This window comes from Labrus mixtus, chromosome 18 (assembly GCF_963584025.1).
Source record: "Labrus mixtus chromosome 18, fLabMix1.1, whole genome shotgun sequence".
Classification (NCBI taxonomy): Eukaryota; Metazoa; Chordata; class Actinopteri; order Labriformes; family Labridae; genus Labrus; species Labrus mixtus.
The window spans coordinates 7,150,950-7,166,207 of NC_083629.1; positions in this window are offsets into that span (position 1 = coordinate 7,150,950).

Consider the following 15,258-nt stretch of genomic DNA (forward strand, 5'->3'; position numbering starts at 1 on the left):
ATACTACTGCTGCTGCTGCTGCTACAGCTTCTGCTCTGACTTACAGCTCCCCTGCTCCAACACTGACATGTCTACCTCCGACTCCCACAATGCACTCTGCTACAGGAGCGATGTGGTGATATGTTCAGTGCTGTGGCACATTGTGGTGCAACACAAACAGAATCAGCATTGACAGAATACTTCAATGCAAAACAAGCCTGGAGAATGGCTGGTGTGTGGAGGAGTGTGTGTGTGTGTGTGTGTGTGTGTGTGTGTGTGTGTGTGTGTGTGTGTGTGTGTGTGTGTGTGTGTGTGTGTGTGTGTGTGCAGGTACCTTTATTTAACCAGGTCGGTCCCTTTGAGATTAAGAACCTCTTTTCTAAGCGAGACCTGGCCGAGACAGTCAGCAGCAAAAACACAAAGTTACAGACAGAGAGGGGGATACAATTTACAAACTTTGCATTAAAAGAGAACCATCTCTGAGCAGCAGCTGATCAAGCAGTCGAGTAAAAAACATCGACATCCTGTAGAATCTGCTTCCATATTTTTTATATCAGATTTTAAAAACATTTAAGGACACCAGCTCCTCGAGTTTGAAGTCATTCTGTCACAGATTCCAGGCTGAGGGTGCAGAATACCAAAAGCCCTTTTCCCAATTTCTGTCCGAGCGCTTTGGGACAGAGAGTGTAAAGAGGTCCTGAGAACGCAGATAATACACTTGGCTATGTTTGTGCGGGATAAAAACAGAGAGGTAGTGTGGGAGCAGACCAAAAATTAACCTATATATTTCTATATCTATATATATAGATATATAAATAAATATATATATATATATATTTTATTTGTATTTTTTAGATTTATTTTTGGGCTTTTTGTGCCTTTAATGGAGAGATAGGACAGTGGATAGAGTTGGAAATCAGGGAGAGAGAGAGTGGGGAATGACATGCGGGAAAGGAGCCACAGGCTGGACGCGAATGGGCCGCCCGCTTGGAAGACTATAGCCTCCATACATGGGGCGCACGCACTAACCACTGCCACTACCCAACCTATATATTTATAAAGGTTTACCAGTGTATGAGTCTACGGCTCGCTAGAGCAGGCCGACAACTCACAATGAGTCAGAGCTTTACAGTTTGTAATGAACCTTAAGGACCAATGGTAGACTATATCATCAATTTTGTTTAATTGATGAAATCTTGACCCTTTTTTTTAAGTCTACTAAATAAAAGTTGCATTTATTTATGCAGATCACTTCTTCCTGCAATGTCACATCACAACTTTTGCTGCAACTTTTAAAAAAGAGCTCCCTCAAAATTAAGCATTTTAGGCTGAACCAGGGGCGTGCCAAAAGGGGTAACCTTGGCCCCCCATGAAATCTGATTGGCCACCCTAAAATCCAAAGCTATGAGTGGCTATTTGCCTAATCAAAAGCAGGTTTTCGACAGTCTAATGGTAGTTATTTTTGCAAGTTATAAGAGTTTGCATCCAAATCTGTAAGTACATTTTTTTTAGTCCATAAAGAATCCAGCTAAGAAAATGTATATGTTGCCAAATTGTAACTTACAAGTACATATCATTAGTGGGAATAGAAAGGGTTAAAAAAATGCCATTAATTTACTGGTGTGTGCGCACAAATGTCATGCCACCCCTGAATATGTCAGTGCCCCAGGTGGGCCGCCCCAGTTAAAATAGTCTGGACACGCCCCAATCACAACAGAAGCACAAAAGTCAAATCCTCAAAGTAACAAAAACTGTCATCTTAGTCTTAAAAATAACTTTTTTAATCAACTATAGCTACCAAACAGAGTTTTCTATTTCCACAGTTGTCACTGGTTTTTGTTGAGTCATCCAGTATGAACCACCTGTCTGGTGTGAGGATGATCATCGTCCGGTGGCCTGATCTTACATACCTTGTTTATAAATGACTAAAATGAGTTTAAATGAGTTTAATCCAAACAGAAGCTTTCTCTCTCCGCTCTGTCAGACACACCAGTTTTTAACCAGTATTTCAGCTCTGACGGACCTCCCCTCAGCGAATACTAAAGGTCAGCCTGTGACATTATAAAATCTAATTGTGTCCTCGAGCGTCCGAGTAATTACAGCACTTGAGTGAAAATGATCCCGAGGTGCACGAGTCAAGAAAGAGCAAGAGTTATTTGGATTGTGTGGACTAATCCCCGATAAAGATGTAATGACTCTGCATGCTGATCATTAACAGATCAGCTTTATTCATCACTTTCTGTCCTCTCTGTGAAAAAACACGGCTGGATATCAATCTGGCAGCTCCCAGAGGACCAGATGCTGTTCAGGCTCTCTTTTGAGCGCGTCTTCACACCAATAGATCGATTGCTCTGGTCTGAATCGTGGACCAGTTTGTTCCTAAGTGGCACGTTTACCTCAAGTTCAGTCTGTGTTCACACGGGGACATTTACAAGCGTACCAAAATGTGTGATTTCGAGATAAATGCTCTCTGATTGGTCAGCGTGTGAAAACTCCTTAAAGTAAACAAAGACTACTCGACTTCTGATTGGCGCCGTTGTCAACAAAATGTTGTCATAGAGACAGGATGGACGTGCAGCGCTTTTCTTTTCAGAGCACAAACGCTTCATGCTAACACTCCCGAGCACATAGCCGGCGCTTTTCTGCCCGGAAAAAAACGCTAGGTGGACACGGGGCCTCAGGGTGGTGGGGACGAAGGTGTAGATATGTAAAAGTACATGAATAGATTTGATATGAATTGGGTGACATATGTAGGTCAAAGGTGGGGACGGGCAGGCTCGGCCAGAGATAAGAAGATGGGAGAGGTGGAGGTATGCAGAGATAAAGCGGATGCAGATGTGGAGGGGAATGAGGTGTGATGAATGAGATGCGGGGGGGTATATTGAGTGTAAAGTAGAGTGACAGGGAGGGGAGAGAGAGTGAGAGAAGAGAGAGGGGGGGGGGAGCGAGAGAGTCCGGTCCGAGCAGATCCTCTAATAACCCCCCCTGTATAACCCCGCTCTGCCCTTCCATGTTAACACACTGTGAACTGAGCACAAGTGACAAAATCAATCCATCACGCCGCCCGCCGCCCGGCTCAGAGAGGGACACGGCGGCTAACAGAAATTGATGACATCCCCGCTCGAGTTTTACACCGTTTGGAGCGCGGCGGCGATTGAAACAGACAGAGATTTATAGTCCGGCCGGCCAGAGCGGCTATCCTTGATTGCTTCTTTTTTTCCCCTCCCTTCTTTCTCCGCTGAGAAGCTCCTTTTTTGCATATTTATTCCCGAGCTCATCAAGAGTGAGCGGACGCATCACAGTGACAATCTTATTTCACCTGTGGGGGGAGGAGGAGGAGGAGGGAGGAGGAGGGGGGAGGAGCAGGGTGGGAGGTTACATCCTTTACATGAAAGCAGATGTGTGAGTGCTGCTCTCATTGTGATGTTTTATTTCAGATGTGAAGATTTAATGAGACGGAGCAGATTTCAGTCCTCTCCGGGTCTGTGAAGGTCTGAACTGAGGATCAATTATTCAAACAGAGGTCACTCCACATCTCTTTTAACTGCTTCAAACACCTTCAGACCAGAACATGTTCCATTTAGATCAAACTATGCACCTTTAAATAATTCATTATGTGAAATATGAGAGGATGTTTCTCTCTTCCTGTTAATGCTCAGGACGACGCTGAAGACGAGCTGAGACCCTAACAAGCAACCGACTCTAAAGTTAGTCAAACTCAAATTTAAATCCAGACTAGTCGACTGGTCTAAAGGTCAGGAAATGGTCTTAATCGAGCAAACATGAGATCGCAGCATCCGCAGCTAAACAAAGACAGATTAGTTTGCTTAGTGTCGCTTATTAATCATTAATAATAATAATTAATAATAATTATAGCTTTTTATAATTTACCTGCAAATGTAAATATTTATTTATTTCATGTTTATTTGTAAGCATTTGCGATGCCCGTCCCAAGATGGGCCTTTAAAATACAACTCAACAATAGATACATTAGAATATCTGCATCTGCTGAGCCACACTCAGCAACAATTGTTCATCACGATTATTGTGCTGGTTAGAGTCTAACTGTTGGGGGCGGCAGTAGCTCAGTCTGTAGGGACTTGGGTTGGGAACCGCTGGTTCAAGTCTTGAAATCGGTCTGGTAGTTGGAGAGGTGCCAGATCACTTCCTGAGCACGGCTGAGGTTCCCTTGGGCAAGGCATCAAAACCCCTAGAAGTGCTTGCTGTGGGCAGTCTATCAGATCTACAACTTATGTGTCTCCGTCTAGTTGTCTCTAGATACCTATCTAGGTCTATTGAAACCCACAACACCACGATGTGTTCAGACAAAACACGAGGCAGCCATCATGAGCAAATAAATGTGTGTCACAGACTTCAGTTACAGCACATACGTTTTACAGTAGGTTACTGTTTTTGGTTATGTGACAGTCCACGCTTGAATCATAAGGTCTGTTAAAGTTTCTTAGATGGCCGTGGAGACTTTTATGGAAAAGTCAAACATACTCAAACATGTAGGAGTTTAAATCCTGAAGAGGACTAACAGAGGTCTGTTGAATCTGTTCCTGTCACATAAACAAGAACAGATGATGAGAGTCTCTCCCTCTGTCCTGCATGATGGTTTGGTTATTCATCTTTCTAGGTTGATTTGAGTGTTTTTTTGTATATTCATTGATGGGTACGTTGGTCTGTGGGGATCTGTATTCTCACTGTTAAATGTAAATAATAACTCAGGATGTTTTGAATGTTTGTGAGAGGAACAGCCTCTTTAAATGTCTCCGTGTGTTCTGGAGGAGAAATGATGCTGACTGTGTTTATTGTGTTTGAAACCTGTTCCTGTGATATTCCTCAGAGCTCCACATTATTTCGTCTATTTGTCTGACACCGACTTTGTTGTCTGCAGCTGCCGTCCTGACTGCTGTGTCTGGGTGGGGGTGTCACCGGTGTAGGGGGGTGACTGTCCCCGCTCAGTCATGCTGTGAAGGTTTTACGAGTTCTTATGGAAAGTATAAATTTCTGCAGCGGAGACCAAACGGTGCTTGACGCCGTCTCGGTGGTGACGGCTGCAGCAGTTAGCCTGACAGCTAACTGATTAGAATAATTCAAACGTGATGAATCAGTTTCATCATGAGAGCACATCGTCCGGTGAGAGTGTGTGTGTGTGTGTGTGTGTGGGGGGGGGGGGGGGGGGGGGGGGGGGAGTTATGATGGGACTGTGCAGTGGAGAGAGACAACATATCACAGATCTGCATCACAAACATGGAGACGACCTTACACACACTCAGAAGTCATGAAGATGAGCTCCCTCAGATCAGAGTCTCTCTGAGCTTTAAACAGACGCTGCAGGTTTAAAGGTCCAATCAGTGAGATGTGTAGAGAGTGAGATGATAAAGTGACCTTACTATATGATCAGACATTAAGGAAACATGTTATGTTGAAGTGCTGGCTTCTCTGACAACAATGCAGCAGCCAGTATGTTCTCCTTCTAACTTTAGATTCTGCTCCTGAATGCTCTGGATTTGTTTGGACCAGAGAAGGTAGGCGCTTTTAAGGCACCCCCACACAGCCGTTTAGGACACCCCTTGGTTTACCAGATATGAGACCAGTTATCAGGTCAAACCAACAGGTGTTGCAGTGATGGAAGCGGGCAAGAGAAGTGGTTCAGATAGAAGTGATTGTACTCGACCTAAAAAGCCTCTGCATGTTTCTAATAAGCTCCACGAGCAGAAACGTGCTCAAACTAGGATCAATATTGGAGATGCTTTTGAAAAATGGAGAGAGGTTAGAACACAGAAAGGTTTACAGACCGATGCAGAGCTGGATAAACACTGAAGCTTCAGTGTCCACCACATGACAACCTGTGTGAGCATCGACTCTAGAGAGGAGGGAGTGTTATTTGTATTCAATAAGAAGCCATTTAAACTTCGATCAGGAGAGACTTCATTATAAGCGAGCAATTATTGAATTTACAAGTTTGGAGGGAGAGAAATGTGCGATGTCTTTTGCATGTACTCGGAAATCCAAGTCCTGGATTTACAATTTATTTTTGTCTGATTCAGCTTCATTGATTTTCTTTGAGACGTTTAGAGTGAGAGCTGTCGGAGGAGTCTGAGGAAAATATATTTTCGACTGCTTCTCTGTAATTACTGTGACAAATAAAGAACTTCAACTTAAACCTTCAACTCTTAAAAACAGGGAAATGTTTGAGATGTTTTAAATAAAAGCTGAGTGATTGAAGGCTGCTGACACACACACACACACACACACACACACACACACACACACACGGACACGCACGCACAGGTCTGGCTTTTACAACAACTTTTAAAGTAATAATCAGTGACATTTTCATATGAATAAATGTCAGTGTTGCTGCTTTTCTCGCTCTGATTGCAGCGTCTCAGCAGGGAGTCAACCTATAGCCGGTTCATGAAAGCTTTTACATCCTCTGCTGTCTGCAGGTCTCCTCTCAAAACAACAACGAGTCATCGAGTGCACGGGAAACACAGACAGCTTAGTATCTCACAAGATGAAAATGAGTGTTGTTTTGCAGGTTTCGGTTCGTGGCTACATTTTCATTTTTATATAAGGAAGGGAAAAAAATGTTTTATTCAGACCCGAAGAGAAGCACATTTTTATTTTTTGGTTTCATAGTGCTGCAGTCAGACCCTAGCTAACAGGCCATCAAACTGGGACCTGGTACTGATCCTAGCTAATAGGTCATCAGACTGGGACCTGGTACTGATCCTAGCTAACAGGTCATCAAACTGGGACCTGGTACTGATCCTAGCTAATAGGTCATCAAACTGGGACCTGGTACTGATCCGAGCTCACATAAAAATTCCCCATGTAATTTACACTTCAGGTTGTTCAGCTGAGTTAAGAATATCCACCAATTTATCAAATGTTAAAAGCTTTTTCTGGTGTGGCCCCTCAGGTTAGACACACAATAAAGATGTCTACCTTTGAATGCTGAGCAAAACAAAAGGAGGTACATGTGTGTGTCCTTGATGGCTTCTGAACACACACACACGCTCACACACACACACACACACACACCACTGACCCCTCCTCTCTCACAGCTGATACTTGGAATTTGTCACCAGTGTATCTCGCGCGACTATTGGCTGTTGCCGGGCAACCGGTCTGTCTAACAAGTAGTATTTCCCATGATAAATGAGCGGGGCTGTTACCATGACAACGAAATTTGTTACTTAATTAAACTGATTCACATTGAAAAAATCGGCTGGAGAGATAGGGAAGGACAGAAAGGGAGTGAGCGAGAGGAAAGGAGGGCCTCTCACTCACACACACACACACACACACACACACACACACACATGCTCACACACACACACACACACACACACACACACACGCTCGGTCCTCAGAGGATGAGTGTTATTAGATGGAGCAGATATTAAGGTGGTCAGACTCGGCAGTGAGGGGCGACAAAAGAGGGAAAAAAAAGTGGGAAATAAAATTTAAATAAAAAACCCGTCTGGATTAACGTGTGGACGCCGTCAGAGCTGATTCTTTTTCTCGCCGCTCTGAAGAGAAATGTTTTCTTTTTTCTCCCTGACAACAAATACTTCTATTCAAATGAGCTGCAGCAGAACTATCACTCACACACACACACACACACACACACACACACACACACACAAGTTAAACACAATGCTCTCTGCTGCTCAGACTGAAAGAGGTGGTTGTGGTTTTTCTTTTTTCTTCACCTTTGGAACTCTGTAACGGACTGTGCATCGCCTTTTTAATGCAGCTCGCTTAACGTAGTGACATCATCAACAAATGTCCAACATGATCCGATGACAGAGTGGGATAGCCTGAGCTGTTAGCTGCACAAAGAAAGAAGACTGTGGCTGTTATGGATTTCATTAAGATCGATGTACCAAGAGGAAAAATTAGAAACGCTCATTCGATGTGGGGTTGCAAAGGTGGAAATGTCCCTCCTCTCCCTCCGTACTGCTGCAGCTGTGCTCGCAGCATTATCCTTCCGGGGCACTTTGACCACTCAGCGAGAACAGCAAGAATGGCAGAGCAATCTAAGCGTCAGAGCAGGATGGAGCGGAAAGGAGCGGCGAGCGTGTAATCTCCTAATTTGGAGCATCACAGCGTCAGATCGCCGCCTGCTCGCCGCCTTACCTTTACTTATTTCCATAACTTCCTGACAAAACCGTTTTGTCCCGCCTGATTGGTCGTATTTGCATCGGACGCCTCTTCTGCATATAGATTGATGGGTTTAATCAGCGAATCAGGGCGAGCGCTCACACATCAATCACTGTCAGGACGCTCGTTTTATTTTTTTATCTGCTGGTCACTCTGTGGTTCTCTCCGCTCCTCGTGTTCTCCTTCATTCATCAGGAGACGTCTGTGGGGGAGGTGAGGGGAGTCCTCTCTCTCTCTCTCTCTCTCTCTCTCTCTCTCTCTCTCTCTGATGTGAGGACTGATGGAGCTTCAGTCTTTGTGTCTCTGCATGTCTCAGAGTCTCTCATCACACTGAAGAGACGATCTTATTCGGTCTCCGAGATGTTTGAGCTGCTTTTGTCCCCTCTGCAGAGATCGAATATTTTCATTTCAGCGAGCAGTTAGAGACTGTTTTAATAATTTCTGGATGTATTTTTGTCCTGTATTAAATAAGATACAATCAGGGTACCTGCTCGATCTTAAAAAAGTTGTAGGCTGTTTTTGAAACCTCCGACTACACACTACTATTGAACGCAGCACGCTGTATGTCCTGCATTCAACAGTCTGTAGTCCGACCTTCAGTCCACCAGGCCCGGCTCAGCTGGTTTCTGGTCTTGGAATCAGGAAGTAAACAACAGCCCAGCTGATGTCAAACGCCGCCACAGTGAAGCGTCCACTAACAGTCTGAAAAAAGCTGACCAGAGATTCTTTTAGATTTTCATGATTTAGAGAATCAACAAAGGTGACTGGTGGTATCTTTGTGTGGTTTGGTCTGATTGTGATTATTTCTTCCGTTAAGATGGGCGTCCATCATATCCATTTCCGATCTGGCGCTTTGCATTGTGGGAAACAGTACGCGAGGGAGACTGATCTGATGTAGATTTTTCCTGAATCATTACGACATCCTGGTATTTTTGGCACACTGACTGCAGATCTCGCATTTGATGGCATACTGCATATTGGCTGAATCAGAACGAACCACTAGTACAGAAGGAGGTTTAGAAAACAGCCACACATTTAATATTCTCCAACTAAGGCCTTAAAAGCCTAAGTGTGGTTTGATAGTTTTACATTTAAGCGATAAAGGTCTTCTTGTCTTGCATGAAATGAAAAAGATACTGTAGCATCACAAATAACCGTCAAAAGATAAATGCTCTCGACTGCAGCTTGTGTGAGAGTGCAGGTGGGAATCAGCTGCCTGTTTGTTGAAAGTGAAGCAGTGTTCCTGCCTGAATTTGAGGTAAATAAGGACGATAATCTGACATTTGTCTCTATTACAGATAATAACAGACTTTGAGACATGCTGCTGTATCTTTAAAATAAGTGAACATTCAGCTGAATGTGTGCAAAACTCTCTGAGACAAAGAGGGAGGAGGGAGGGTTTCATGCATGCACATATAATCATGCTCATGTATTCATGGGTTAGAGAGCTGTGGGGATATATGTCTTATCTGTGGAGGTGTGTGTGTGTGTGTGTGTGTGTGTGTGTGTGTGTGTGTGTGTGTGTGTGTGTGTGTGTGTGTGTGTGTGTGTGTGTGTGTGTGTGTGTGTGTGTGTGCGTGCGTGTAGATGCAGAAATGAGCTTGACGTCGGATGAGGTGAGGTGAGGTGGGGTGCTCTCAGGGGGATTTGTTCAGTCCGGTCTGCTAGATGGTCTGCACCAAACGTCCACATGCAGAGGCAGCTCATTAAAGAGCTCTCTGATGTAGATTGATGTGTCTGTGCTGTTCAGGAGCCGCAGCCTGCCCAGGTGCATGCTGGGTAACTTTGACAGCACTGGGGTCACGTCTGGTCTGGAATCTGAGATACATGTGATGTTTCTGTGTCTGTAACATCTGTCATCTGTTAAAAGTAAAGGTTGGACGTTGGATAATATCGACTTTAACTTGTTTTTCTTTATTATTGTAATTCTGGACCACTTAGATGTTTTAGAGGGATTTTGCTGCCAACACTGGAAACACGGTGTGTGTGTGTGTGTGTGTGTGTGTGTGTGTGTGTGTGTGTGTGTGTGTGTGTGTGTGTGTGTGTGTGTGGTTCTCTGCTGAAATAGTGATGACCCTGTAGATGTTGAGGTGTGAGAGAGCAGGTCAGAGAGAGTGTGTCATAATGTTCACACGGACACAACACATCAGATTAACACACATATTTAACTGAAGCTGCTTTTTACACTCACACATTAAGCTAGCAGCATGCCACACACACACGCGCGCACACACTGACACACAGTGTTTTGAAAAACAAAAACTGTCACTTTAACATGCAGGTCCATAAATGATGAAGGTTTGTAAATGGATGCTGGTCATCAACCCCACCCACACACACACACACACATACACACACATACACCCACAAACACCTACACACACACACACACACACACACACACACACACACACACACACACACACACACACACACACACACACACACACACACATACATACACACACACACAAACACCATCAGAGTTGTAGAGAAAAAAAAACACTTTGAAAATATAAATCAAACATTCATGGGCGAGAAGTCTCCAGACAATGAAACCCACCCCACTATACACTCTGTGTGTGTGTGTGTGTGTGTGTGTGTGTGTGTGTGTGTGTGTGTGTGTGTGTGTGTGTGTCTGTGTGTCTGTGTGTGTGTGTGTGTGTGTGCGTGTGTGGTGTGGTGTGTGTGTTTGCCAATTAGAGCAGAAGCTGACCATGCTGTTAATATTTAAATGTGTGTCACAGATCATGTACATGAAGCAGCCAAGCGTGTGGTTGAACTCTGCAGAGGTCACACACACTTAAAACACACTCGACCTGTCTGCAGACACACACACACACACACACACACACACACACACACACACACACACAATTTAAAACCACTTTTGGTGTGCCTGCAGAAGTGTGTGTGCATGTGTGTGTGTGATGGTGGGGGAGGATGAGTGGACACACAGGTGTGAAGGTGCATCACACCTGTGTGTTAGAGTGAAGATTACAACATGAGGACTTTGTTAGAAGTGAAATATCATCTGATCGTCTCTGACTAAGAACCAGAGGACAGTTTGAAGATGCTATCGGAGCACACAGAGGTTCAGAAGAAGGTTCGGTCTCTGTGGTCAGACGAGTCACAGTCAGAGACTTGAATCCAGACTCCTGCTGCAGGATGAGACCTCACACAGAGTCCCACACTAACGCTCCCTGAAGAGCAAAGCCTGATAAATGCGTCCTTAACTATCAATGCAGTTATAAAATGTTGCACTTTAAACCAGAATTCCTTCAACATCAGTCTGTGCATGCTTCTGTCGTCATCAGACTCACTGTCCTCTTCTCCTGCAAGCAAACAGAAACAAACCAACACAAACTCTTGTGCAGGTTTTCCATGATTTAAAAACTCTGCAAATGTGTCTCAAAATAACAAAAAGGCAAACATGATTCTCATGAAGCTTCCTCTTTAACAACAGCCTGTTCAGGTTTGTGTCTCCATCTGACTTGCAGGTCTTTTCTGCTGCATGCAAACAAACTAGCCTCTTTAAATGTGGGTTAAAACTGATGATGAAACCCAAATCGGACATTGTAGGCTGCATGAGGGGGCAGGACCAAAAAAAAAAAACCTGCGCATGGTCGACCATAACTTCTCTACACTCCCTCGGTAACAGAATATTTTGATCAATAAACCAAAATTCTTTGAATGTGGATTAAAACTGATTTCTTCAACTTTTAGATGTTTATCTGAAGAACATAAATGATCTCGTTTAAAGACTGCTGTGGATTTGTGGACCTGTCATGTGTGTTTGTGGAGTTAGAGCTGGTGTGTAACGTGTAAAGGAAAAGAGAGAGAGAGAGAGAGAGAGAGAGAGGGTGTGTGTGTTTGTGTGGTTAGTGAAGCTAGATGAGTATCAGATCTGCAGTTGGCTAACGTCCTCTTTGTGGTGTCAGCAGGTGAGAACTCTGTGCGTGTGTGTGTGTGCATGTGTGCGTTGTAACGGGGCCTCGTGGTGTGAAAAAAAGAATATCTGATGATTGTGGAGAAAGAGATCGGAGAGGACGTTTCAGTTCAGATAAAAGCAGGTTAAAGAGTCTGTTAGGAAAAAAACGTGTGAAGCTGTGAAGAGTCCTCTCTCTCTCTCTCTCTCTCTCACACACACACACACACACACACACACACACACACACACACACACACACACACACACACACACACACACACACACACACACACACACAGTAAGTGGAGCATCATTAGTCAGTGACCTGTTTAACATCAGGAAGTGAGCACTAAAACCTGTGATGATGTGATGAGACGATCAGGGACAAACATGGGGATCAGTAAATCTCTAAACTGTGTCATAAACACCTGCTGAACTTAAACACACTTTCTCAAAGGATCCCAGTGCAGAGTTTATAGAAGGTTCACAGTGTGACACTGATTAAAACACAGAGATAATACGCAGATGGTTTAGTGGTCGCTCAGTTTCGTTTGTATAACATGAGGCATTTTTCTTTTCTCTTTTTCTTACCATTCATTGTATTTGCCTGAGTCTAACTAACCCATCTATGAGCCCAGTTAACAGTTGTATCCTAAGTGAACTCTCTTTGATGCATGTTGATTATGAACTTTAATTCAAAGCACATATTACAGTTCAGTTATTTCTAAGGATCTGCTCGGCCTGTATTCTCTCTAAATTTGACTTTTTAAATCTGACTGATTTTCCAGCAATTGCACATTGTGTTTAATACTATATTTTTCACATAAAAACTTCAGCCCAGTCAACTTGCTTCCTTTCTTAAAATGAGATGTGATGCTTTCAATTTAGTAAGTTAACAAGGTAAATGTGCTTGCCACTTATTTCAAGCATGCAGGCCTACATTACATATAATTTGCTTGTAATATCTCAAAATGTGATGTTTATCTCGACTAGTCAGGTAAATGTAGCTTATACAAATTATAATAAGATATTTTAGACAAACATTTGCTATGATTTAATAATTTTGCAGCGTGGTGGTCAGAGTTGGACCATTTGTTTGCTCTGAATTGTTGTGAATGGACGTCCAATATGTGTGAACCAGCAGCAAACTTGAAATACTATTTCACTATTGAACCACCATAACAAAGCTGTCAGCATCTTTAGCAAAACATGACATATAGATGTATGATTCTGCCACCAGATACTTGTGCATTGCGTGTCAGCTCTGCTCCGTTATGGCTCCCTTCACCCTCGTTCGTCAACACCCACAGGCTGCGTTTTCAGAGCGCGGACAGCTGGAGTCACGAGACAAAGAGTTTCACACGGTAGTGACAGAACCGTCTGTCTGCGATAATACGATGTATGTGGTATAAAACCCTTATAAATCATCAACAAACACACATAAGGTTATTGTTCTGAAACAGAGTGTTTTATTCTGAAAATAAACCGGATGTTTTAATGTTGTTTCTGTGTCTGACTTCCTGTCCCATTTGATCTGCTCCGTGCTCCGGCATCCTGCAGAAACAGAAGCTTTGCTTAATCGCTGCAGAGGACTCCGCTCCACCGCAGAGACGGACCGAACATGCATCTGGTGGAATTTAGGGGTTAGATACATTAGGATCATTCAGATGAGGTACACAGCTCTTTGATAGATTAACAGGCTGTTTGTCTTTACAGCAGAATGTTAGTGGTGAGGTTCAGCCTTTTTGGGAATGTCAGAGTGTAGCTCTGTGGTTTCAGGATGAAGTGTGTAGCATGCATCATACATGTGATGATGTAAAGGAGAGGATAAAAGCCTCTTTTGTCCACAGTCTTATTGACTTCCAGCATGCATGCACACCTGACGTGTGCGAGCTGCCATTCTGTCACTGTGCGCCTTTGTTGGCCGTTCAGTGTCACATCGTTGTTGTTGTTGTTGTTGTTGTTGTCGTCATGTTATTGTCAGGGTGTTTGGATCGCGTGGCCTTGCCCTTGAACACGAACATGAAAAGCTCTTTGCCTGATTACTCCAGAAAGTTATCCATTCAATGGTCCTCCGCTTTTGTTTCTACCTGAATCTCTGCAGCGGCGTGCCTTCTTCACGGCTCACGGCCATGTTTGCTGTAGTTCATTACCCCGGCGAGGAGCGAGCAGCGAACAAAAGAAAAAAAGGAAAACATCAAAGAGCATTCTTCTTCATTCTTTCAGCCAAGGTTTACCCAATCAGAGAGCGGTAAATAAAAGAGAGTGATAAACAAAGCCGGCTCTGGACGTCAAATACGACCACACGATGAAGGAGCGTGATTGATTTTAGCGTGAGCATGTTAGCACCTCTCGTCTTTGTCTCGTATTCATAGAGGAGGCTAATTTACCATAATCCCCTCCTCATTCTTTAAGCTATTACTAAAGAGCTGTGTGATGCGCTGAACAGCTGTTACATCAGGCCTAACTCGCCATGTTCCCGCCTCAGTGACAGCGTGTGTGTGATTGTCACTGCCGCGGTGTTTTACACCCTGAACCTGGTTTAAAGTGGAGCGTTGGTTCACGAGCAGAGGGCGGGGCGAGGTACGACAGGTGAGTTGTGAACGTGTGGGCGACTCACTTTGTCCGTCCAGTCTCTCTGCTCACTTCCTGTGTTGAAGTGAGAAGTCACTTCAATCAAACCGGCACCCCGCAAGGTTTATTTACGAAGTAGTACATCACTGTTTTCTTAAAATGCACTAGATAACTTAGTCTACACACACACACACACACACACACACACACACACACACACACTGGGAGCTGATTATTGTATCAGTGTCAGACTTCAGTGACGTTGTCCTCTGATAAGGTTTACTTTTAATAAATGAGGTCTGGCTGCAGACTTGTGAGCAGCAGTTCAACCCCTCTGTTGTCACGGCAACATCACAGCATCCCAATAACACCTTCTTTATCAGCCGCATGGTGTCATGGTCTGAAACGGCATCGCCATCCTCACCTTCATCATCAGTCACAGATGATACACTGTACATGAGCTGAGCGGCTCAGGCGGTCGGTCGTCTCTCAACCATAAGGTCGGGGGTTCGATCCCCTGCTCCTGCAGCAACATTTCCGATGTGTCTTTGGGCAAGACGCTTAACCCCGAATTGCTCCTGTTGCATCGACTC